The 23912-nt window shown below is 43.7% G+C and overlaps 1 protein-coding gene across 5 annotated transcripts in view; it reads right to left on the bottom strand.

Annotated features, from left to right (window-relative positions):
• The window catches only part of FBXW7 (F-box and WD repeat domain containing 7), a 224254-nt gene extending 209093 nt beyond the window's left edge, over positions 1-15161 (bottom strand). The window contains exons 1-2 of one of the 5 annotated variants that reach the window (XM_069556696.1): positions 14205-14686; positions 13413-13717 (exon numbers count right to left, since the gene is read on the bottom strand). The gene's annotated coding sequence lies outside the window, so the exon portion shown is untranslated. Of the gene's footprint in view, positions 1-13412; positions 14687-14828 lie in introns of those variants that run through there. The other 4 variants (XM_069556702.1, XM_069556700.1, XM_069556697.1 and 1 more) reach the window with 4 other exon arrangements.
• Between the last annotated feature and the right edge of the window lie 8751 nt (positions 15162-23912).

The following is a 23912-nucleotide window of genomic DNA, read 5'->3' as shown; positions in this document are numbered from 1 at the left end:
GGTGTCACTAGATGTAAACCATTGCATACAGAACAGAAAAACAATAAGGTCCTACTGTACAGCACAGGGAAATATATTCAATATCCTGTGGTAAACTACAATGGAAAAGAATATGAAAAAATAAATATATACATACATGCATAACTGAATCACTGCTGCACAGCAGAAATTAACACAACACTGTAAACCAACTGAAATTAAATAGAATAAAAAAAACCAAAGGTGACAAAATAATATTCTTTTCATGTAGAGCCTATTAAAAAAATCTTCCCAGTTTATTTTTCTCTCTTCCACTCATTTCTTAACTTAATATACACCTACTAGGCTATATAAATTACCAATATCCAGTGGATCATAGAAAAAGAGAATTACAGAAAAACATCTACTTCTGCCTCATTGACTACACTAAAGCCTTTGACTCTGTGGATCACAACAAGCTGTGAAAAATTCTTGAAGAGATGGGAATACCAGAGTACCTTACCTGTCTCCCATGAAACCTAAATGCAGGTCAAGAAGCAACAGTTACAACCCGACACAGAACAACAGACTGGTTCCAAATTGGGAAAGATATACGTCAAGGCTGTATATTGTCACCCTGCTTATTTAACTTACATACACAGTACAGCATGTGAAATGCTGGGCTGGATGAAGCACAAGCTGGGATCAAGATTGCCAAGAGAAGTATCAATAACCTCAGATATGCAGGTGACACCACCCTTATGGCAGAAAATGAAGAGCTGAAGAGCCTCTTGATGAAAGTGAAAGAGGAGAGTGAAAAAGCTGGTTTAAAACTCAACATTCAAAAAAATGAAGATCATAGCACCCAGTCCCATCACTTCACGGCAAATACAGGAGAAAACAATGGAAACAGTGAAGGATTGTTTCCCTGGGCTCAAAAATTACTGCAGATGGTGACTGCAGCCATGAAGTTAAAAGACGTTTGCTCCTTGGAAGAAAAGTTACAACAAACTTAGAAAGCATATTGAGAAGCAGAAATATTACTTTGCTGACAAAGGTCCGTACAGTCAAAGCTAAGGTTTTCTTCAGTAGCCACGTACGGATGTGAGAAAGTTAGCTGCTCAGTAGTGTCTGACTCTTTGCGACCGCGTGGACTGTGCCTGCCAGGCTCCCCTGTTACTGGAATTCTCCAGATAAGAATACTTGAACGGGTTGCCATTCCCTTCTCTAGGGGATCTTGCCAACCCAAGGAGTGAACCCAGGTCTCCTGCATTGCAGACAGATTCTTTACCATCTGAGCCACCACGGAAGCCCAGATGATGTGAGAGCCGTACCATAAAGAAGGACGAGCGCCGAAGAACTGACACTTTTGAACTGTGGAGCTAGACTCTTGAGAGGCCCTTGGACTGCAAGGAGATCCAACCAGTCCATCCTAAAGGACATCAGTCCCGAATATTCACTGGAAGGACTGATGCTGAGGCTGAAGCTCCAATACTTGGCCAGAGCTGACTCATCAGAAAAGACCATGATGCTGGGAAACACTGAAGGCGGGAGGAGAAGGGGACGACAGAGGATGAGACTGTTAGATGGCATCACTGACTCAATGGACTTGAGTTTGAGCAAACTCCAAGGGCTGGCGTGCTGCAGTCCATGGGGTTGCAAAGAGTCAGACACGACTGAGTGACTAAGCACACACGTGGCAGCCAATGTCAGGCAGTTAGGGGGAAGAGATACTTCTTGAAAAACGAGGAAGAAAGAACCCTTGTCCTCAAAGAACTGACCAACCAGGAAAACAGAAAAATAGAAATAACTATGTTAAGTGCTATAAAAGCCACATAGAAACCATGGGTAACCAGAAGAAAAAACATCTGATCACACCAACCAGGACAGGTTTCCTAGAAGAGATGGCAGTTAAGTCTTAGGCAAGTGTTTCACAGATGAAATGAAAATAGTACTCCAGGCAGAGAAAATCGGAAGATGCAGAGACATACATAAAAGTCTATATACATGTACACACACACACACACGCACACACACGCACGCATAATATATACACTGCACGCAGCATCAGTGTTTAGCTACAAGCGAAGGAAGCCAGTGTTCATACAGAGTCTAACTAGCAAAGTACCTTATACTACAAAGATAATAGCCTAATGAGAAGCTGCTTAATGATAAAGCAAGATTTCCCAACCTTGGCCTCACTGACCTTTGGGACCAGATAATCCTTAGTTGCAGGGTGCTGTCCTGCACAATGACTACACCTGGCCTCGACCCACTAGATGCTAGCAGCACCCCCTCACACACGCCTCCCTGGCTTGTGGTCACCAAAAGCAACCTCTGGATATTGCCAAATGGTCCCTGAGGCTACTGCTATGTGCCAGGCAGTGTTCTATGCTTCTCATTTATTATCTCATTTAACCTAACAACATAGTATCAATGAGGTAGTTTTTATTTTCCCCATTTACAAACGAAGAAACTGACCCCAAGAGCTAAAAAGCGTGCCCCAAAAAATCACACAACCAGCCTGCATGGAACCCCACAACAGAGCTCCGGTCCCTACTATAAGCACCGTTCCGTTGTCTCTTATTCATGTCTCAGCCTTTTTCATCTGATACTTGAAAATAGTTTAAATATTATCTGGAAGTAAAAACTATAATAATCCACACAAGTGTAAGTTAAATAAAAAGACTCAACCTCAACTCAGGGCAAATTAACAAGTATTTTTTAAGCACTAACTGTATGTATGCCCAGTACCAACTTTAGGAACTAGAGTGGTTCAAAGAAAACAAAACTACACTTATTAAGGATTTGGCTCAGGACCTTTTCAACACATTATCTCTCTGAAATCTCACAACATCCTGTGAGGGAGGTATTATCTTTTTTCTAAGAGAGGAAGCCAAGGTTCAGAATAGAAAAGTGGTCCCTGACCTAAAAAGGCTTACAATTTAATTGGAGATATGAGAAAAGTATTTTAAGACAGAGAATACCAAGTAAAATACCTCCATTAACACAGAGAAGGTGAGAAATTAAAAAAGAGCAGGAGGAAAGTTCCTTTGTGGCCTCCCTTGTGGCTCGGCTGGCAAAGAATCTGCCTGCAATGAGGGAGACCTGGGTTCAATCCCGGGGTTGGGAAGATCCCCTGGAGAAGGGAAAGGCTTACCCACTCCAGTACTGTGGCCTAGAGAATTCCATGGACAGTCCATGGGGTCGCAAAGAGTCGGACACAACTGAGCAACTTTCACTTTCAGGAGGAAAGCACATATCAATAGTTAGATTAGTCAGGGAATACTTCTTAAAAGAGGTTACTAGTATCCCCTCTTTGGAAATGAAATGGATGAGCAAAATATGATAAGCTGGGGAGGAGTAACAGTTCTGTAAATAATGTGAAACAGAAGTGTGGGGCCTGAAAGGAAAGATGTGTGATAGCCAATTTAAGCAGTAAGCCAAGGAAATATGGAGTAAAAAGTTTGCCTTGAAACTGAAACTGAGCGGTAGCCGGAGCACAGTGAGACTAGATATGTGCTATTAGGGTGCTCCTGCCACAAAGCCTCTGAAGCCCAGCAAGAGGAGCAAATGCCAAAGACCCGCAGGTGAAGACTCGCAGGGCTGGTCAGCAGAGGCTCAGACACAGGAGGTCAACACCAAGTTTCACAGGATGAGAGACGGCTCATCTGCTCTGGTCTGATGTATTCTGTACCCTTCAAACAGAATGTAAGTCTCAAGAGGGCAGGGATTATAACATTCTGTTCACTTAGATCAGTGCCTGGCACAGTAAGTGTTCAATGAACATCGCTGCTGAATAAAAGCAGTATTCAAAGTAGTGACATATTCAAAAACAAAGGTCACAAAGGCCTTCAGCAAAACAAAAATAACAATAATCATGTAATATTTATTACTCTTGCAACAATTTACCATTTACTGAGCACTAACTCTGAGCCAGACACTGTGGCCCATTATCTCAACCGTCTTAACCTCTAAGAGAGAGGCACTATTATCATCATCTCAGGTTTACAGGTTCACATACTGAATAAATAACCTGCCCCAGGTCACAAAGCAACACAGCTGGAACCAGGGTCTGTTAACTCCAAGGCCTTCCTCCCATCTACTCTGTCACATATGCAGAATGGCAAATACCCTTCTTACGCAAAGGTAGGGGAATGTGGCCCACGAGGGAAACCAATGAAACAAAACAAAGGAAACGCCAGCATACTCAGAAACTGTGTGTCTGCCCTCTCCTCTAGCAGGTACTGTGGAAATTTTCCCACCCTAGAATACACAGATTATCCCACACAGATTAAAACTTCAATGGTGTAAAGAATCCAGATGTTGAAAAACTAGGAACTAGAGTCAATCATCTAATCAACATTTCAAAGGGTGGTAGATAACAAGTGGTAACACCCCATGTCCACAACCCAAAGAAATGACAGGGTGTGACCTCTGACTAAGGCTGATCTCAAAACGTCCCGAGCCAGTCTCCCCAATCTGCTGCTTCCTTCCCTCCTTTGCTGTCTCTCCCCTCCTCCGTACATCCCATCTCTCCTCTCCTACTAACAGGCCTTTACGAAACTTGGAAATCTTCTGTTTCCTAAATTTCTAATATAGTGAGTTAAAATTTCCGTATTTCTCTAATTAAAAATAAAAAAGCCTACCTATGTAATATTCAGGTAGAAAACAATGCTCCCCACTTATTACAGCTGCATTCCAAAGGTTATATTATCAAACTCACCCAATCAATGAAGAGACCACCCATCATGCAAAAGAAAGCTAATGACCCATGTATTTATTTATATAGCCTCTGATATCACAGACATAATAAATAAACAGGAAGAAATTAAACTCACTAGAAAGACTATGCTCTTCTCCCACCTATCCAGTAACCTATTCATAACCATAATTCTTTCTGAAAATGTCTAAAATGGAAAGAAGCATAACTCCAGAATTAAACTCCAATTGCAACCACCAAAGAAAAATATTTAAAAGATTGAATTTGCTTTAAAATTAAAATATTCGTTAAATTACTTAACCAGAGATTCACTAATGTATGTCAATCTAATTTCTGCATAAGAATGAGGACAAGAGTTGGCAAGAAAAACAGTGCTAAGGAACATATCTCAATCTTCTTTTTCTGCCTTCAGATTTTTTTCATACACTTATCTTAAACATACAGTTCTATTAAATAAACAAACTATGAAGACATAGGCAAACTGTTCTCAAAATAGAAATACTTTCCAAATACAAAAAACTATCAAGAAGCATTTATTTCTTGAACTGGCCAATAGAACAGTGATTCTGCCAAGTAAAGGAAAAGTTAATTCTGAAAGCTGATCCTGCATTTAATAAATATTAAGCATGAAAAGGGAATATCCCTTCCTCCCTCTCATCATTTTAGAAAAAGGAAAAAGCTAAAAATTTAGTGAAAACAAAATCACCTAAATAAAATTCCTTCCATCTTAATTTGAGATGTACTGATACAAATAAAACTTATTAAACTTTATGATTTTTTCAAAGTTTTTTATTCTCAAGTGTTAGAGATGGACAGTTAACTGTCTTGATAACCCAATTACATACTGCTATTTCTAAATGGACAATTTAAACCATAGTCACTTTCAGACATAATCAATAAACTATTCAAAAAAGAGTCCTTTCTAATCTAAGCACTATCGAGGTCTTTAGGGATAAATTCAAGTTCTAGTTATGTTTAAATAAGTCTTTCTTTTCTATAAATAATAAGCACAGCAGTTCAGCCATTTAAGATTTTTTTAAATAAAAATGTTAATGAATCATATACTGTTTCAGATGCTTTTGAAAACACTGCAGAATTACTTCAGAATAATTTGTTAAACTCAAGGCTGAATTTAAGTGTTGGGCAATATAAAGCCTGACATTAGCCTTCTGTCTATGTTATACTTTAAAAGATCTTTACCATAGTAAGTTAACAGTCATGGGTCATCTTACTATATGCCAGGCACTGGAAGAGCTCTGCATATGTTTTACATTATCCCATTTAATCCTAACAACAACCCTGTGTAAGCCACGTCCCCATCAACAGGTGATGAAGTCGATAGCAAAAGGCTAAGTAGCTTGTCCTAGGCCACAAAGGTAAGGAAAGCATTGCCTAACAGGTGATGACGGAGATAGGGGATGACGGAGAAGGCAACGGCAACCCACTCTAGTACTCTTGCCTGGAAAATCCCATGGATGGAGGAGCCTGGTAGGCTGCAGTCCGTAGGGTCGCGAAGTCAGACACGACTGAGCAACTTCACTTTCACTTTTCACTTTCATGCACTGGAGAAGGAAATGGCAACCTACTCCGGTGTTCTTGCCTGGAGAATCCCTGGGACGGGGGAGCCTGGTGGGCTGCCATCTATGGGGTCGCACAGAGTCGGACACGACTGAAGCGACTTAGCAGCAGCAGTAGCAACAGGTGATGAAGTCGATAGCAAAAGGCTAAGTAGCTTGTCCTAGGCCACAAAGGTAAGGAAAGTATTGCCTAACTAACCGGGCTTCTGCCTCCAGAGCATCAATGTATTTTACGAGAGAAATGAGAAGCAAATTAGCAACACGCTGCTTGTTCCAAGTATGTGTGATAGTTTCTACCGTTAGACAGTTCTAAGTTACCCACCGTTATGAGTGGTGTTGGAGAAGACTCTCGAGAATCCCTTGGACTGCAAGGAGATCAAGCCACTTAATCCAGGAGGAAATCAACCTTGAATATTCATTGGAAGGACTGATGCTGAAGCTCCAATACTTTGGCCACCTGATGCAAAGAGCTGACTCATTGGAAAAGACCATGATGCTGGGAAAGATTGAAGGCGGGAGAAGGGGACGACAGAGGATGAGATGGTTGGATGGCATCACTGACTCAACGGACATGAGTTTGAGCAAACTCTGGGAGATGACAGAGGAAAGGAGGACCGGCATGCTGCCGTTCATGGGGTCAGACATCACTGAACGGCTGAACAACAACGTTAGTGGGGCAAGTCCTTCTCAGACCTAGAGGTGTTGTGCAAATGTCTATTACTACCCCCTAACTGCCTGAAAAGCATGCCATCCTAAAAGTCTCACTAAGATACATACTTTCTTCCAAAAACAAACCACCAATTTGTTTTGACACTTCACATCTGGCCTAACATGTATTGATGGGTTCAGTAGCTTGTCCTATGGTGAATCTCTCAGAAGAAAGCCCAAGTGATATTAAAAACACTTTGCACCACTATCTTTTTAATAGTTCCTAAATTCCACAGCAGCCGTGAAGGAGCATCCAGCATGACGCGTGTGCACACAGACACACACACAGCTCATGCAACCTCCTACCTGAAGCCACCAGATTTCCAGCAGCCAACCTTCAGCTGGAAAAAAAAGGGCAGAGGCGAAACAGCAAAGAAACAGAAACGGCACAGTATCTGACTGAGCTACAAGCTATCCCTTAGGTGAAGGGGAAGAGAGCAAAACACAAGATGCCAAGCAATAGCATCTCTTGCACATTCTGTTCATTACTTTTCAACATCCAGCATTGCAGGAGAATACAACACAAACACATTTTCTTCTGTTAGCTTACAGTTTTAGAGAAATCAATTGTTACTCAAAACTTTCTAAGGGAACATTTTAGAAAAACCGCTATACGTTCCGTCACTCAATATCCAGATCAAGCACAGATACTCCCTCAAATATTTCGCAATTCTGACAATAGACTAGGAGGAACTGCTAACTATACATGTGTGTAAGCGCATAATTATTAGAAAATATATACCCCATAGTGTTCAGAAAAAAATCAAGCAGATTTAGAAAACACTCTAAACCTGTTGTAAAAGGGATCAGGATACAGTATCAATGAGGTATCACAAGAAAGTAGCCAAAATCTACTACACTAAGGCATCAGACAGACTGGCTTGACACTGGGTGGGGAAAAGACACAAAGTAGAAATGTTTAACAGCAGGAGTCCACTATTTGGAAACAACTTTACTCATCTGTTGGTAATGACACTTCAGCTACAAGTAAAAAAATATATATATATATGTACACCTCTCTTCCCTCCGTCCACTGAAAGTGTCACCAATATAGAATATTTCTATTTGGAATATTTGCAGATAGGAGACAGACACCTTGTGTCTTTTAAACTGCCACTAATCCTTAAGCTTGAAATAAAAGGAAGACTTTCAAAAAGAGCAAAGAAACAATCCTCTCCTAATGAACAAGAAAGCAACCGTCACAGTGACCTTCTTTCTAAAAGGTATACTAAAATTGTCAGGCTGTGTGAAATTGTCAGACTCCTTTTTTAAAGGAAGAGGAACTGAAGTTTATCAATTATATGTAGAAACATTATGTAAAGTAAAAGCAGGTTTGAAACTAAAAAGTGGTCACTACTGCAAGAATAATCCCTTGCCCTGCCTGAGATAAATAAGTCCTATGAAACCAGGGTGAAAATACACCACCATCCAATATTAACAAACGAAACAAGTTTTTATATTAGCTATGATGCAACACTGAACAAAATGAACTGTCCTTTCTAAACAACACATTTGAGATTTATTTGTTGGGTGAATCTATTAACCCATGCTACATTTAACCTTAAGAACACAGCAAAACTTTTTAAAGTACACAATTCAGTGATTTAAGTAATCTGTTAAGATCTAATACTTGAAATTAACAAAAATTGGGGAGCCAGTAATTCTACCCACTGAAGGGCATTGCAAAAGATCACCAAAGCTTTAAGAAACAGAAGGGTCAAACTTTAACGATCTTAAGGTTTGACTAGCACTTTCACCTGATTCAAACAAACCATGAACAATTCTAATTTTCCATCTAAAGTAAATGCTCTACAGCTTATTTTCAGAACCTTTCAAAATTATACTCACAAGCGTCTTCAAGGATACTTCAGAGACGCTTCTGGCCCCAGTGTACAGTCAGGGTGTCCCCATATGGCACCTTCCATGCTACGGCGTCTCTGAACGAGAAGCCCAGCAGCCCCTACTCTTTAGCTGCACCTCTTTACAGACGGCATTGCCTCCGCTCCTCGGCCCATAGGTTTCAGCACTGCGGAGGCAAAAGGACCTTTGAACAGAAGACTCTGCAGAATCATTTAAGACAGCCTCCAAGAAATACATCTCATTCAGAAAACAGAGACCAGCTAAAATAGCCAGCCCCAGCTTTGTAGTGGAAGGAAGCTCACGCTCTGCATGTTAGTGGACTTTGCAGTGTTTTATACCAGGGATCCGTCAACTACCAGCCAAACCCAGTCTACCTGGTTTTTATGTATACGGCTTTATCAGAACACAGTCACACACATTCACTTACATATTGTCTGTGGCTGCGTTCACACTTCAACAGCAGAACTGAATCTTTGCAACAGAGACCATATGGTTCACAAAATCTAAACTATTTACTAACTGGCCCTTCACAAAGAAAAGTTTGCCAACCCCTCCTCTGCACAATGAGATGCTGGAGGGAAACACAAGGTTTCTCCAAGAACCACCTTCAAGTATGCGAATTGGGCTGCTGCTAACTACACGTGGGCTTGGGATCACCCAATGTTTAAACACACACACACACGACTCTTTTATTCATCCCAAATGAGTCCCAAAGCTGCTAAGGCAGAGCACACTGCCTACTACAAGCCCCATCTTCCCCACTGTCTTTACTAGTAGATCAAGTCAACACAAAAAGGCCCTTTAAAGTTCATCAGAACATGACTTCATCTGCAGAAAAATGTGGAAACTAGAGGGTGAGAAGAGAGGGCACACACGGCACATGTCCCAAGTCCTGGAGCCGCCTCAGATGCAGCGCCCCGCCTGCACAGCCACGGCCATTCCGACTACTGCTCCGAGGGAGAGGCCAAAGAAGCTACGAGGATGGTGCCCAAACTAAGGAGTGCAAAAAAGCACGATAATGTATGTCCTACCTCATAATCCTTAATCCTTCTGAGACACTGATGATGCTGTGCTGTGCTCCGTAGCATCTGACTCTTATGAGACCCCACACACTGCAGCCCACCAGGCCGCTCTGTCCATGGCACTTCCCAGGCAAGAGTACTGGAGTGGGTTGCCATTTCCTTCTCCAGGGGATCTTCCTGACCCAGGGCTCACACTGCGTCTCCCGCGTCTCCTGCATCGGCAGGTGGATTCTCTACTATTGCATCACCTGGGAAGGCCTTGTTAGAGAATACCCTACATGCAACTGTCACCACAAAAATTTTAAATATTTTTAATTTCTTAAAGATCAGTCTTCCAGTGTCTATAAATGCTTCGAAGATGTCTAAATTCTCTGCCAAGTTGGTTTTTGCTTGTTTTTTAATAGAAAGGTTTTTAAGGCATTTGCAGCACACAGTGCCAACACAGGGATATCCCCTCCATTGTACGGGACACAAAGACACGCACCAACTGCAGCAGGGGAAGTAGCCTTCTCTGCCAGCTATTTTTAGCGCCACTCCGTCATGTTAAAGACCAAACTTAGGATAATAATGGAAGGCAAACTTTTAAAAAGATGAATTGGATGAAACAGATCTGTCCCTTCTTGTATAAGTTCCTTAAAAATGAAATTTTATATATTCTTCTGAACTTAATCTCAAAGGACCTATATAGCCTACAAAAAGCTTGTTAGCTATTTCAAAGACAGTCATACGCCCTAAGACTGAACTGGTGGCCATGTTTAAAGGTCATTCCTTCCTTTTCAATTTCAACTCTCGTTCACTTTCAGTCTCATCCGTTCTTTGTTCTTCCTGTATCTTTGCTAACAAATTCCCCTCCTCCCAAGTAAATGTACCCATTTTTCGGCTCACTCTCTCCATAAACACTATAGAGAAACCATAGTACTTAACAATGACTCCCAGTTTTCAGCATATTACTCATCATTTTACTGTTTTGAAACAGCATCGGTATTCAACTTTAAAATTTAATGTCCAAAACAAAGTCCATTGCCCCATTTTTTAATTACTCTTTATAAAAAACCACTAGTACCGTACTAACATATTGGGAGCATCTTCCTCACTCTTGCATCTGTTATAGCTCTTCAGTTGACTGTGGTGTAAAAATGTTAGTTTCCTAGAACACTAAATCCTAATCCAGGTACAATGCCTCTTGGCCTAAAATACAATTTATCCTCAATGGTCTAAAACTACCCTCTCAAAAACACTACTCTCAATTCATTCTTCGGACTGTAAACATGTATCCACACAAACTGGCCCTAAGCCTACTCGACAAATTCCCGCTGTATTCCCGTAAGTCAACTTCCTAATTATATTTGTCCCTCACATCCTCCAGTTCCAAGAGTTCAAAACACTTTATCTCCACCTGCTCTTTTCTTCCTAAAAAAAAAAAGCACCTTCCCCTGACTGAGATACTCCGGTAAGTTCTGTTTAGTCCAACATCAACATTTCTCTAATGAAATTTGTACAAATAAATTAACATCTATAAGGTACCAAACGGCAGCCAACATAGTGGTCATGGATGGAAACTAGTCCATTCTCCCTTTCCTACAATTCTGTGCAAGTTTCACTGCCTCTGACACCCAGACACAAAAGCATCTCAAAGGCAGGGACCCCCTAATATTTTGCTGTTTCTTTGCTACTCAAGTGTGCAATAAAACATTACCATGATTTTAAACCAATGAATAGTCAAAACAATACAAGTCTTAAAGTTGTAAACAACTTTGATGGAGTATAATCTACGCTCAAATTAGTTTGTTGCTCTGTCCTCCTTTCCTCCCCACCAAAAAGAGCCTATGCAAAACTACATTTCTCTTCCTCCATCTTTGTACAGAATGGAATACGTGACTTCCTCAAGGTCACAAAATAACAGATCTACAGACATTCAGTGCTGACTCCACATCCAATATTACATACACTGCTCAATATTTTGATGTCAGGATCTATTTAAAAGAGAATTTAAGACTTCTAGCAAAAGCATAACAAGAACAAGGCATACAAAGAGAAACAAAACACCTGGAGAAGTCCCAGAGGAGGACAAAGTGACAATGAGGATGGAAGAAATTATTCTCAGACAGACAAAAAGTCAGGGAAGATGATGCTAAAGAGAAACAATCAACATCTGCGAAGCCAAGCGGCAGCCAACACCGTGGGCAAGGATGGAAACCAGCCCCTTCGCCTTCCCCACGATTCTGGGCAAGTTTCACCGCCTCTGCCGCCCAGACACAAAAGCACCTCAAAGGCAGGCACCCCCAAATATTTTGCTGGAAAAGATGAACTCCAGCTTGTTCTAGCAATTCTTAAAACACAAATTTGGGATGTGTCTTGAAACTTGAGACAGGTTTGGGAGAAATAAATGAACCGTTACATAATTCAGGGGCTAATAAGCTTGTAGAATTCATTTCTTCAAAAGAGAAACAATTCAGGATGAAAAGTGTTTCGAGAAAGTTTTTAAAAAGATCCTGAATGAAAAGAGCATAGATAACCGCATTCCCACAAAGTTTCTACATTCATTCCCACTAAGCCTCTCTCAGCAGTGGCTTCAGAGAGTGTGAGTTCATACAGCTGTTTGGAGGGGCCCTAATTCTGAGTACTGCCTATGTTCTGTTAAATAAAATTCCACCGTATGCTATGGTCTGTACAAATATATGAAATGTTAATTACTTTCCTGCACCTTAATTTGGCACACAGAGAGGATACCTAAATTACAAATAAAAGATTTTACAGACTTCACTTTTAAAATAAAGGAAGAGGAAAAACATTCTCCTTCAAAGAACTAAATATCAGAAGTTTCTCCTCACTGTATAGAGAAGCATGAGATAAATAAGAAAAGCTTCAAGTCATCAAGTACGACATATGCTACTAAAAAATAAAGCACTTAAGGAAAAATTTAGTAACTTTCATAAACTGGTTAAAGTACTAAATTCTCTTCCCCAAATCAGTTGCGATTCATAAGAACTCAGAATTTCCTGAGTAACTGCAATCTGTTAGTGTCCTCCGGATACACAGGAATTACACCCAGGAAACGAGAAGGTAAAAAAATTAACTCCTATACCAGTTGCTCCTGAAATGAAATCTCTCAAAGAAGACTGACCAAAAAAAGTTTTACTTTCAGGGGTTCACAGAGTCAGAGGTTTCCACGTGGGAACCCAAATGAGTTGCCCGGGACCAAAAACTACAGCGCAGTTTCCCACCCGGTGTACCAGGAAAAGAGATATTACAGAGATGTCCTTTGTGCGCACATAGACTCCGGCTTCCTCAATTTCCTTTTGCTAATCACTGGCCAGAAAGGTGCAAGTGTCCACTCTGAAGACAGACAGAACGCCTCGAAGAGAAACCTGTGTGTATCCCTCGTACCCAGCGCTAAAGGTCACAAAACACAGGGCTGCCGGATGCCTCTCCCGGCAGCGAGGACTAAGGTACCCCTCTCATCTACACACTCCCAACACGCCTGGAAAACATCGGCCAAACTCCAGAGGACGCCCCAGCACCCTCCCCATTTCTATCCCCCACTCCCCTTCCCGGGGAACTCACACTTTAGAGAAGAACCGGCGGCGCTGAGAAAGCGGGCTGCTTCCTGTCCTCCTCGGGACCGAGGCGGCAGCTCCGGCGCGTTGCTGAGCAAGAAGCGGGGCTGGGATCGCCAAGCCGGGCGGCCACCTGGGTCTCTTCCGCGCGGCTGGAGCAGAGGCGGCAGCGGCGGCCCCGCTTACCTCCTCTTTTCCTCTTCCTGGGTCTCTTCAGGCTGGGTCTTCTGCGCGTCCCGGGCCACTTCTCCCCGACAGTCCCGTTTGGGAGGCTCCGGATTTTTGACTTATAAAGTTTCTTCTGGGCGGAGGCTGCAGCCGGCCCCCCGGGTCCCCCCCGGCCCCGCCGCCCTCGGGGCTGGGGCAGGGAGGGGGCTCTAAGAACTCCTCCCGGAGTCCTGCCGAGGAGCCGGGGGGCCGGCGACGGGCCGAGAACGGAGACCCCCCGAGGGGGCAGAGGGGCGGGGGAGGGAAGGGAAGGACGGCGGCGCCGGTCCCGCTGTCCCCGCCGCCCCGGCCGCCGCTTCACATCGGGGTCCCCGCCCCCCCAGCCGGGGGGCGTCTGCCCGGCGTGGAGCCCCGGCTCATGCACTCCGCGGCGAGATGCTACGGCCCCGGGCGGGTGGCCGAGGCGGCGGCGAGGTGGGGGACCCGGCCGGCTCCGCTCGGCGCCGCCCCCGCTCCCGGCTCCCGCATGTGTCGCTGCGGCTGGGACCCCCGCCCTCCACCTTGGGGGTCCCTCGCCCCGCGCCCCGGGACCAACAGAAGCTCCGGCCCCTCCTCAGCGTTCTCTCCCCGCGGAGCAGCCGACTAGTCCCGGCCCAAGGTAGCCACCTCCCTGCCCCCCAGCCACCGGCTCCGGCTCGGGCTCCGGCGTGTGCAGCCGCGGCTGCCGGCCGGGAAGGTGAGGGGGGGAGAAGAGAGGTGGCCGCGGCTCCCGCCGGCCCAGGTCAGGGCAGAGGTCCTGGCGGCGGCCGGTGCACGGGCGCTGGGTCTCTCAGATGCTCCCTGGCTCTCACGCTCGCGGCGGCGGCGGCGGCGGTAGCGCCCGGAGCTCAGCTCGCTGTCTCCCTCGCTCAGTGCGGGGTTCTCGCCTCACTCCAGAGAGAGGGGCGGGAGGAAAACGGCGCGCAACAATGACGCAAGTCACCTAGCAACCGCTCTCTCCCCCACCCCCTCCCTTTTCTCTCCGCTCGGAGGCTCACTCCCCTAGTCTTTTTTCACCTTTCCGACCACCCCGCCCTAGGCGCCTCTGGCGCGCTCTGATGACGCTCCAAGGGAAGAGGAAGTCGGGCTCGGCGAGCGGGTGGGTGCGCCTCGGGCCGCGGACTCGGTGTCGCTGCCGCCGCCTCTACGGCCGCGTCAGAACAGAAGAGAGGAAGGGGAGGAGCCGCGTGGAGCCTAAGCTGCCGCCTGAGCTTACCCCTGACCCGAGGGCGGTGGAGAGAGCTTGCTCTGTAGCGGTTTCCTTCAGAGCAGGTGGTGACTGCTCCTTGGGGAGCAAGGAGGAGGCCCAGGCCGCGCGGCCATGGTCGGGCGCGCACCACCCGAAGGTGAGGCATTTGGCCCCAAACGGGCCTTCGGAAAGCCCAGCTGCTCGAGAAGTTATCTCACAGCTTGATCCGCCGCACCTGCTTGAGGGCGCGAGCGCCCCACCCTTCCCCTGGTCTGGAGCGACACCAGCGCCCGATGACGCGTGGTCAGGCTGAGCAAATGTTTGATGAATGAATGAATGGCTCCCTCACTCGCGGAGCTCAGAGGAGTTTGACGGAAGTCCAAGCTCTTTGTAAACTGCGTAGCATTGTAAAGATGCGAGTTGTAACACATCCCTCTTTACCCCTCTCCACCCGAAGGAAATGGGGCTGCAGCTGAAGTGAGGAGTCCCAGCCGGAGTCTTTAGTGAGAAAGGAGGCGAACTGCTGGGACGAAAGAAGGGAGCCGTCCTCCCAGGGATTGTGGAAGGATTTTTGACTTTTCAGGAGGAGAATTTAGTACTGATTCCCTTTTAGGAATCATTCATGTTTGTGGCTTGGAGCTTTGGAAAGCTGGTATTGGTTGTTAATCAGTGTCCATTACTGTAATCAAGAAATTTTGGCCTGTGTTTCAGGTCTGACTCAAAGGCTATTTCCTTTCTAAAATAAATATTATTACTATTTATACTGGTTTTCCTACAGGTGTTATCCTGGAAAGTAAATTCAAGTAAAAACTCATGAAGTTGACAGTCTAGTTCTCTAGGACAGAAAGTTTTAAGATAAAACGATTTCAGAATCCTCAGAAATCTGTCTTGCACCTGTCCTGATGAATAGTGTGAAGAGGGGATGAAAGCAGGGACGAAAGGAAGCAGATTACGCAGTTGAGTCTCTGGACCCTGGCCCTCCTTACCTCTTCCAGAAGCAGCGATAATGACTACTACAGATCTTTCTACTTCAGGGGATAGGGGCAGGTTTTTATATAAAGGTCTGGGGACCTCAGAGTTTCTGCCCTTGCTGCCACCACCATATGCAAATACATCAAGGAACCTTGTAACTGGGTAAAATACAAGGGCTCGTTTTGTATTAAAATGCTGCAGAAAAAGTAATGGGAGGATGGAGAGGGGGGTGGGGACGGATATTGCCAAAGCAAGAAGAGACTGATAAAGTAGTTCTTGCCCGTTCATCCAAGTTCTAAGAGCCAGGTTAACTCTCCTATGTTTAAGTTACCCTAGATTTGACTCTCTTCTTATGACCAGTCCCTGCCAGATCCTTCCAAATAAGACTCACAAGGAATGTGAACAGCGAGTGATGGCCCCACATGGCTACATGTGTAAATCATTTGGGATTTTGTAAAGCCTAGCACCACAGATTTCTGTTAACTTTGGCTAGAAAGAAGGCAAACATCAGAGCTCTGCAACCCAGCAAAGGACACCTCCAGGGAAGTGTGTAACCAACCACAGGGAGCTTTTCAGCAGCCTGATTGGTTTTCGTTGTCAGTGGTTCCACCAGAGAACCTTGGTGCTGAGAGGCAGAATAGCAGGGTGGAGAGCCCTCAGCCAACTACTGATGAACTTCCAGCTGCACTAGCTTACTAGGCAAGACCCACCCTCTTCACCACCCCGTGTGCTGACTGGAGGAAACAGCTGGAACTGGCGGCTGCAGAACAGGAAGCTCATACATTGCCAACTTGGTCTGCATCTCTTCAGTGCTTTCATTTCTTACTACAGAGAAGAAAACAACTGGTTCACTCGAAATTCAAAAAAAGAAATCTGAAGTTTTAGGATACAGAGTTCTTTCCCTGGTTCATCAGTTTGTGTATAATAAAGATCTGCATAGTATGTTAAAATATAACAGACAGATATGTATAGGGTTCTTTTCTCCTACACTTGAAAGTGAGCTCATATGAGAAACTATTTTATCAGCTTCATTATCCCACATCAGTAGTTTTTGCTGTAAAAGATTTCATAAGCTAAATTCTCTAGCAGTATTTCTTTCTAGAAATTCCATCTACAATATTCAATTAGCTTTAGTGGTTTGATTGTGAAATATGCATTAAAATGCATAAAGCAGAGTTACTCAGTAAAATGAGTAATTGTAAAAGAAGCCTCCATGTAACTAACCACGTCAAGAAACGGAACATTTCCAGTACCCCAGTGACCTTCCTGAATACAACTCTTTCCCTCCCTTTTTGAGGTAACTATTATTCTAACTTTAGTGATAGCCATTTCCTTGCTTTTCTCTATAGTTTTATTACAAGCATGTGTATCTCTAAACAACATATTTGGTTTTGCCCTTTCTCTTGGAACAACAGTATGTAACCTGTTTTGATTGCAGCTTTTGCTCCACGTTTTTTAATCCGTCATACGTTGTTTGGGTTGTTCATATAACTGTCGTTTGTTCATTTTAATTGCTGTTTTACGGTGTTCCGTTATAGCAATATGGCATAATTTATTTAGCCAATCTATTGTTGATGAATATCTGGGTGGTTTCCAGTTTGAAATTGTTGTAAATACTGCTGTAAATATTTCTTGCATATGTATTCCATCACATCTGAGTTTCTGTATGGTATATACCTGGGAGTAGTTATGTGTGTTCTAAATTTGAATGAATAATTCCAGGCTGTTTTCTGAAGTGTTACACACACACCAGCATTGTATGAACTTCATGTCCACACCCTCAACCACAATTGATAGAGTTAGTCCTTTTCTGCCTTGCCAGTCTGGTGGGAGTTTGAGCTTGTATTTCCCTAATTGCTGATGCCGATGAGGACCTTTTCATATATCAACTGGCCATTTGTATTTCTTTCGTGAAATGTGTTATCATTTTCATGCCTAATCACTGAGATACCCAATTTCCCAATATCCTTATAGTCCATATTTGAATATATGTCAGGTAAGGTAATACTACCAAATGAGTTACATTTGGGACAAGTTCTTTCCAAAATAAGAATAATTATATTAATAGTTTGTCTATCTCTTATGAATTTGATGATAAACTTCTTAAGAGTAGGTCTATAAGGCTATATTTTTTGCATTCCAAAATAATGTCACACTTTGAACTATTAAATTGTTGCTGGAATCCCTCATGGTGCTTTGGTGTGACTTAGTTTTCCTCAAGTGTGTAGTCAGACACACTTTATTCAATGAACCTGTGTAACTAAACTCTTGCTTTGTATTTTATAGGCAACTATGTAACAAATTGTTTCACCTGCACAAATTTTTTTTCATTTCTAGTTTCATTCATTTTATGAAAGTTACAATGGCTTTTTCTTCCCTCCTAAAACTCCTGCTAAAATACATGTTTTGGTATTTTTTTTAATTTTACTCATTAATATCAAATACATACCATCCATGTCACTACCTGACAAATTTTCCCAAGGTATTTGACTATTTTATCATGTTCTTATCTGTCAGTTCTTTGTTTGGAGTAAGTGATATTTTAAGATTGGATGAAGAACCACAGAAATTAAATCACTTAACCAGGGTCAGAAGATTAAATAAAAAGGAAGCCTGGACTCAGCCCCAAGTCTTCAAATAGATTGCTTGCTGTTACATCATACTGACACTCAGGCAGCAAGGGAAATTAGTTCCCCTGGTCTGTGGAATGTTGTTCACTTCCACATGGCAAACCTCATATTCTACCAGGTTACTCTATTTTAAGCCTAATAGCTCTAAAATCAGATTAAGATTGGTACACATAAAAGAATAAAAATTCTAAATATTAATATAAGTGATAGTGCTAAAAAGGGGCTACATGGAAACCTGGTTTTAAAAAAGGTTTCACCACTCTCTCCTTCATCGCTTACAGCCAGTCTGTCACTTGACACCTGGCCTCTTCAGAGAAAAACCATACTTCCTCAACATCTGAAAGAGCTGCAGAATCAAGCAGTGGGTGGTCATACCAAATGATGCAGCAAAGGCCCTTGGATTTGGTGGTCAGCTCCTTAATAATATCATAGTGCTGTTAATGCTGAAAGATACCAGAGCTTGATGACATTGTTAAATACAAGAACACATCAATCTAGAAAACTTATCAACTGTCTGATGAGATTGTCCCTGTGTGGCCTTCATCATCATCTCGGTTTGCAGAAAGATTGATTCTGAAAATGAATGATAGTTGACTGCTAGTTATAATGGAAAATTAAATTAATATAAATTTGAATCACTTGTTATATTTGATAATTTAGCTTTAAAGTTTCAGAAGAATCTTTCATTTGATTTTGTCATTAACAGTCACTATCTTTAGTAAAATCTAGCCATTATTTTTAAAATATTGAGTGAAACAGAGTTAAAGAAAATGACTTCATAAAAATATTAAGGTATGCTTACATGTAACTTAACTCTGAAAAGGAAAGGTTTCTAAATGTTTTGGCTTGAAATTCAAAGTTGATTTACTGAGTTAACAGTAGGGAGTTGTTTAAGGTACTAGATCTGTAAATGCTTGTAAATTTTTGGTCTTCCGAGGAGTAATGATATAGTAAAAACATAGAAGGGTTAGAATATCTATCCAAAGCACAGGATTTTCACATTTACTTCCCCATTTAATGAACAGAAATTTACTTATCACCTAGCGCTGGACTAACTGCTGAACATACAGTGGTGAAGACAGTGGTGTCCTGGCTCGATGGGGCTTGTAGCCTGGTGCCAGTATGTCCTTGGCTTCCCTGGGGACTCAGAAGATAAAGGATCCACCTGCAATGTGGGAGACCTGGGTTTGATCCCTGGATGGGGAAGATCCCCTGGAGGAGGGCATGGCAGCCCACTCCAGTATTCTTGCCTGGAGAATCCCCAAGGACACAGGAGCCTGTGGGGCTGCAGACTGTGGGTTTGCACAGAGCTGGACACGACTGAAGCAGCTAAGCAGCAGCAGCAGCCAGTAGGTCCCAGGCTTGATGCTTCACCTCAGCTAACACCAGCTAGAACTGTGTGAACTCTCTGATGGTGTATTCTTTCCTTTTAGTTGGAGGAAAATTGCTTCACAACATGGTGTTGGTTTCTGCTACACAACAATGCAACTCAGCCATAAGTATATATGCGTGTGTATGTGTGTGTGAGTCACTCAGTCGTGTCCTACTCTTTGCGACCCCCATGGATTGCAGCCCGCCAGGTTCCTCCGTGCGTGGGATTTTCCAGGAAAGAGCACTGGAGTGGGTCGCCATTTCCTCCCCCAACATGTATGTGTATGTGTGTGTGTATATAGGCTTCCCGGGTGGCACTAGTGGTACAGAACCCACTGCCAGTGCAGGAGATGTGAGAGACTGAGTTCAACCCCTGGGTCAAGAAGATCCCCTGGAAGAGGGCATGACAACCCACTCCAGGACTCTCGCTTCTGGAATCCCACAGACAGAAGAGCCTGGTGGTGGGCTGTGGTCCATAGGGTCACAAAGAGTCGGACACGACTGAAGTGACTTAGCACATAGGCATGGACAGATAGATAGATGACTGCTTTGTTGTCGTGATAAGCAAATAAGTGATCCCAGGCTAGAAACTTGGATCTTACTGATAGTTTTCAGGTTTTTTCACTATGACAATTTTTTTAAATGCACTGAAAGAATAGTATAACTTCTTTTCATACACCTTCCACCTAGATTCAGTCATGGTTAACATTTTGCTATATTTGCCTTATGTACGTTTTCTGAACCACCTGAGACTAAATTGCAGGCATCCTAATGCTTCATCCTTTTCCTTAGGCAATATTTCAACAGATATCAATTAAGAAAAGACTATACCTAAGCCCAACCTTTAATCAGACCTAAAAAATTAACAAATCTATATCTAAATTTAATTCCCATTTAAATTTTCCTAATTGTCCCAACAGCAATTTTTTCCAGCTTTGGTGGGATATAATTGACAGATAGCATTGTATCACAGTGTGATGATTTGATGTGTCTGCTGCTGCTGCTGCTGCTGCTGCTGCTGCTGCTGCTGCTGCTGCTGCTGCTGCTGCTGCTGCTGCTGCTGCCAAGTCGCTTCAGTCGCGTCCGAGTCTGTGCGACCCCATAGACGGCAGCCCACCAGGCTCCCCCGTCCCTAGGATTCTTCAGGCAAGAACACTGGCGTGGGTTGCCATTTCCTTCTCCAATGCATGAAAGTAAAAAGTGAAAGGGAGCATACTGTGAAATGATTACCACAATAAGGTTCACAACGTCATTACCTCACATAGTTCCCTCTGTGTGTTTGCTGGGGTACTTAAAAGTAGTTTAAGGTCTGCTTTTTTAGCAGATTTCAAGCATAAAATACCAACAGTATTTTTGATCGCTTGTGTCCTGCCCCCAACTTGATCCAATCAGGGTTAACATAATGCATTCTTCAATTATATTTAAATATTTAAATATAAGTATTTTTAGGGAAACTAAAAACTGGACTCTCCAATAGTATTTGGCTTTACATTGTATCATGTTTTAATGTTATACTTTAGGTCCACTAAGAGCATTCTCTAATTTTAGTAAAAGGTGGTCTTTTCTTCAGTGGCTTTTTCACTCACCTTTGACTCCATGCAGCTTTAGTAGTTGGGGGAGTCACTCACTGAGGTACTAAGCACTCCCCTGCCTTCCAAACGTTACCTGTACATTTTCTTAGATGCTGTTTCCTTCCACCTTTGTCCTACCATGCCTCCCCTGGAAGGCCCTGCTCTTTATCCCAGACAAAGCCCTTATTACCTCTTTCTTCTCTCCTTGAATTTGTCCTGTCTTTATAGGCACCCTTTCAAGAGCATCTAACTCTCAGTTCTTAGGTTCTCTTCTTCTCTACCCGTCTTTCAGGTTACCGCAACCTCTGCTTAACTCTACCAGTGTCTGTACCTGATCTTCTTCACCTTCACTGGAGTCCTTTGTAACGGAACCCACCACCACTGCAACCTGTCACCAGTAGAATGTGCTTAGCTTATTATAAAGCAAGGAAGAGCATACTTGACAAGACCCTAGAATGTGCTGTCCCTTCATTTAATCCTCACAAACCTTTCAAGTAGATGCAAGAGGCCCACGTGCCTTTTTCCTCTTCCTGGTCACAAAGGAGAACTGTTTCCCAGCCTCTCTTGCAGTTAGGCTGGAGCCTCGTGATTAGTCTGGCCAGCAGAACATGGGCAGAAGTAATGTCTGTCATGTCCAGGCTTGATCCCTAGTTTCCCATGAGATAATTAGCTCCTCTGTCTATAGGCTTAGAAGCAAAGGATGTTCAGATATTGGCTCACATGCCAGAAGGAGTCCAGATTCCTTAGCTGCCTCTTGGAGAAGCGTTATCTGACCTAAATCAAACAGTGAACAGAGCAAAACATAAAGTTAAGTTGCGGAGTTTAATTGCAAGTCCTGAGAATGCAACCCTCTTTTGTTATATTGTTTGTATAGAAATAGGAGTTCTGAGTTCCAACTCAAACTATAAAATGACTTTTAGGGAAAAGAAAACAAAAACCCTAGGGATTGACTTTTCTGTGAGAGAACCACATATGAGACCATCAGTCCCCTCCAGATAGGTGTTCAAGGCTTCCATTTCAAGGATGAAGCTATCCTTGGGTCCTTCAGCCTTTCATTCCAGGACTGACATTTCTTTTAATAACCAAACAAAATGTTACGACCTACCATCTTATATGTTATGAAAAGTTTAGAGCCAGCTGTCTCCACTGTGGCTGGCATCCTCAAATTATTTCAGTGCCTTGCCCCTCACTTGCCTTTCTCATTTCATCAACATAAGACTGTTACATGCAGCCGCCTTTTAGGTTGAGGGGTGAGTGAATGAAGTCCCTCAGTCATGTCTGACTCTTTGTGACCCCATGGACTGTAGCCTACCAGGCTCCTCTGTCCATGGGATTCTCCAGGCAAGGGTACTGGAGTGGATTGCTATTTCCTTCTCCAGGGGATCTTCCGGACCCAGGGATCAAACCCAGGTCTCCTGCATTACAGGCAGACGCTTTACCCTCTGAGCCACCAGGGAGGCCCAAGAGCCAACATAGCAGAGGAAACAGTTCCAAAACCAGTGTCCCATATAGCTTTAAAACCTGTGGCCAATTGCGACCTGAGTGGGCTTATCAGTGATTATGTCTTTCCTTAGGTCTCTTCCAATCACCCTGAATTTGCTACCCTAACCCCCATATCCGGAGAAGGCAATGGCACCCCACTCCAGCACTCTTGCCTGGAAAATCCCATGGATGGAGGAGCCTGGTGGGCTGCAGTCCATGGGGTCACTAAGAGTTGGACACAACTGAGTGACTTCACTTTCACTTTTCACTTTCGTGCATTGGAGAAGGAAATGGCAACCCACACCAGTGTTCTTGCCTGGAGAATCCCAGGGATGGGGGAGCTTCATGGGCTGCCATCTATGGGGTCGCACAGAGTCGGACACGACTGATATGACTTAGCAGCAGCAGCAACCCCCATATCCCCTTCACATTTCTGCAGAGCAGTCAGTCTCAATATAAGCTTCCTCTTACTTTACTAAAAACAATTCAACTGTCTTGGGTCTCTACCTTTTATTTTAGAAGTCCATCAAACTCATTGTTAATAATGTATACAGATGCAAATAACAGAACCCAACTGGCATAATCAATGTAGAGACTTTACTGTTTCTTTTTAAGAAAAAATCCACTGGTAGGGAGTTCAAGGTTGGCACAGCAGCTCAGTAGTGCTTTCCAGCACCCAGGCTCTTCTCTTTCGTTGCAGCCTCATCGCCATCTGTATCATGTTGACTTTTATCATGAAGCCTGTTGCTTAATGAATCACAAATTGGCTTCCTTGGGCTGTGCTTAGTTGCTCAGTCGTGTCTGACTCTTTGCAACCCCATGAACTTTAGCCCCCCAGGGTTCTCTGTCCATGGAGATTCTCCAGGCAAGGATCCCGGAGTGGATTGCCATGTCCTCCTCCAAGGGATCTTCCCAACCCAAGGATCAAACCCAGATCTCCTGCATTGCAGGCAGATTCTTTACCATCCAGGCCACCAGGGAGCCACATCCACATTGCAGACAGGAAGGAAGGAGAGAGGGTGCTGCCTGTGTGAGGAAAAGCCGATTGATTCTTCTCCAACACTTCCAGCACATCTCCATTTAGG

Source organism: Ovis canadensis, chromosome 17 (assembly GCF_042477335.2).
Source record: "Ovis canadensis isolate MfBH-ARS-UI-01 breed Bighorn chromosome 17, ARS-UI_OviCan_v2, whole genome shotgun sequence".
In the NCBI taxonomy this organism is placed as follows: domain Eukaryota; kingdom Metazoa; phylum Chordata; class Mammalia; order Artiodactyla; family Bovidae; genus Ovis; species Ovis canadensis.
Note: the sequence above shows the minus strand (reverse complement) of the source record. Positions and strands in the feature narration are given on the sequence as shown.